The sequence below is a fragment of the Cupressus sempervirens genome, chromosome 11 (assembly GCF_028749045.1).
Source record: "Cupressus sempervirens isolate cs-2001-9-10 chromosome 11, ASM2874904v1, whole genome shotgun sequence".
Classification (NCBI taxonomy): Eukaryota; Viridiplantae; Streptophyta; class Pinopsida; order Cupressales; family Cupressaceae; genus Cupressus; species Cupressus sempervirens.
The window spans coordinates 42,963,303-42,966,478 of NC_143128.1; positions in this window are offsets into that span (position 1 = coordinate 42,963,303).

Below are 3,176 nucleotides of genomic sequence, written 5' to 3' on the forward strand. Positions count from 1 at the left end.
TTGTTGTAGTCAGCCAAAAAAATAGAAAAGAAAACAATACAGAGACTTAGAGTTTGAACGTCAAATACCTTAAAGACTCTTTCAATTCAGAAAGCCTTATTTGGCTCCATGGATGTTGCCCTACTTTTAGTGCCTTTATTTGTAAACTATATACTACGTGTTCCTCACTCAAATATGACAAATGTGCATATTCTGTGCTTCCACACAGTCTCCACATGCAAGACAATCATCTTTCAAATTCTATATTTAGTGTGGTGTTCCAGGCGTTGGAAAAAATTAGTATTAAGTACATGTATTTTCTCTTATTTATTCTGTTAATTATTATATACAATTTTAATAGATAACAGTCATAAATTATAATTTAAAAATTTTAATAAATAACAATCTTACAATTATTTGATGCTTTATAATTTTATAAAAGTCATTTGTTTATTTTTCTATTTTTTATATTAGAATTTTTAATTTTTAATTTTATTATATTTCCAAGTGTTAAATTTCAATTATATTAATATTATGTATTTTTTACCATTTACTAAAACAATTGTTATTTCTTAAATTGTTAAATCTTTCTATTTTAAAATTAATATATTTCTTAACCTCTTTAGAATTTCAAAGTGGCCTAATAACTAGCTCACATCGGATGCTCATATTTGGGAAGCACCTATTTTTGTGAGCAATAACAAGGACTCCCACTGCTTTCACATCTAGTCCAAGTATGGTACATTCTGAAAAAGCTATAATGTGTTGACCATCATGTTCAAGAATATTGAGGAACCTTTATTATCCTCCAAAGTCTCATACTTTTTTCAAAGAACTTTGGTTCAAATAGCTTCTTGTATATATGAAGCAATGAAGCCCACTAAACATTCATGAGAACTAACTCTAAATTTAGTTTTTAACTAACTATAGATTTATTGTTCTTTTATCGTATGTTAAAATCTAAATGTTTGTAAAGAGTTGGAGAAACTAAATAATGGAATCTAGATGTAAGGTTATTTTCCAATTACTAAATTAAGATATAATTTTTTAATGCCATTTAAAATTTTCAACAATATTATTTTTAACTTTGATTCATATCTCTAAAGATATCTTATTAGTTAAAAAAAATCCAATCCAATTTTTTAAATAGGAAGAAGTATTTTTAGTATGGGTAAAATTGAAATGTAGAAAGGCATTAATTAATTATTGTGCAATTCTTTTAATTTATGTTGTGACTTTTGTTTGCAAAATATATGAATTACTTTTTACTTACAAACATTATAATACCATCACATATCATTCTTGTCTACCTATTTACAGGACCTAAATCACATTAATGAACAATTCTCTCCTCTATGCTTTCATCTTACTACACTTACTTTTTTTTCTTCCAAACATTAGGTAGGAACTATGATGCTTTGCGTCTCTTGTGTTAGTAATTTTTTCTTAAAAGAATTTAATGAAGGAGATAAAAGCTTATGTTAGAGAAAGAGTTTAATTAAGGGTGATATAATCTTAAGTAGACTAACAAGGTTTTTCATTGATAACTAATTTATGTGATTAGTAAATAGAATAATAATAATAATAATAATAAAATAAATTGAAGGGTATGGGTCAATTATGTTCGAGGCAAATATTCTATGAATCATCTACATAATGCTAAACTTCAAATCTAATACATGACAGAAGTATTCTATATAAGATATAGTGAGTAACATACACGGATTGATACCATTAGTGCCAAGATGTTGAAGGGCTATGATATAAAACATTGGATGACCTAGAGTTCATCTTGTAAAAAGTGTAAATATCGTTGTGAATATATATAATAAATGTAAAAGTAAAATAACTGGTATTCTTATATTTAAGTAGTTTCTTAAGTTGGATACTTGGGTCTTTAGAGTCTTTAAGAAAGTAATGTGATTTTATCAGTTTAACAAATGGACTTGTAAAAAAATTTAAATTAATTACATCAATATATATTAGGGCTTTCATGCAATATTAGAGGAAAAAATTTATTAAGGGTGTTTGATAGTTAATACATAAGAGTATAATTAATTGATACAAAAACTTTGTATTGTACTCAATCTTAACTTGTTGTATAAACATAAGGTCCTAAAATTAATTTTATTAGTGACACCTCGAGCTTAGTTGATTTAGTGGATGAAAGCATGATAGCAAACTTGACTAGGCATGTTGAACTTATATAATGCAACCATCTTATATCCATTGTAATGTCTATTCATAACAATTCATTATATCAATGTTGTGTTGCTTAGTATTTTAAAATTAAAAAATTGAGGTGTGTTTTTTCCTTGTAAAAAAATTAGGGAATGACATTCTAGTACCAGAGCCTTAGGTTATACAATACTGGGCATTAATGAGCCCACAAATGAATGTACAGTTGTAAGTTATCGTAATATCATAATACCATATTGCAGGAGAAAGGGTCTCTTAGGCTATTGACCTGTAATAAATATTATTATTTATTTGGTAACAGAATTGAACACTCTAAATAGATAACACTAATTAGTCATGGCAACAATTTAAAAACCTACTAAGGATTATGATATGATAGGATATTATCCTGACCTTATGGAAGTTCAAATTTAAAAGGATCTCTATATAACCCCCTCTCGATAGCTGTGAGACTTAATGATTCTAGATCTTGGCACACATGAAGAAATAAATTTGAAGTGATTCTCGATAAAGATAAGTCTCCTATTGAACTGCAGGGGAGGAGAAAAAGGAACAATATGCAAATGATAGAAAGAACAACACACATCAAGACATGACCTGTTTTAATGAAAAGTTTACCATTGTGGCCACACTTATGTTTAATTGGTGATTTTATTTTGTTTTAATTTATTTTACGAGTCATTTTTCAAAGTGTGTATGTTATAAGTCAATCATATCAGGGAGTATTCTTGACAGCCATCATAAGGAAATTAGAATACCACCCTTTCATTCACCATGAGATATGATTTCATCAAAACCTACAGACATGGAAATACTTTAACCCTCAAATGAATATACCTCAATTTCATACCATGCTAAGGACTTTAGATAAGGGTGCTAAATGTGATGAGCCTAAACATTCTAGGTATAAATGATAGTCACCCTATCCATCTAGAAAGAATTTAGCACAAATATATTTGTATTACGTATTGGTAGGTAACCTAACTTGGGATGATACC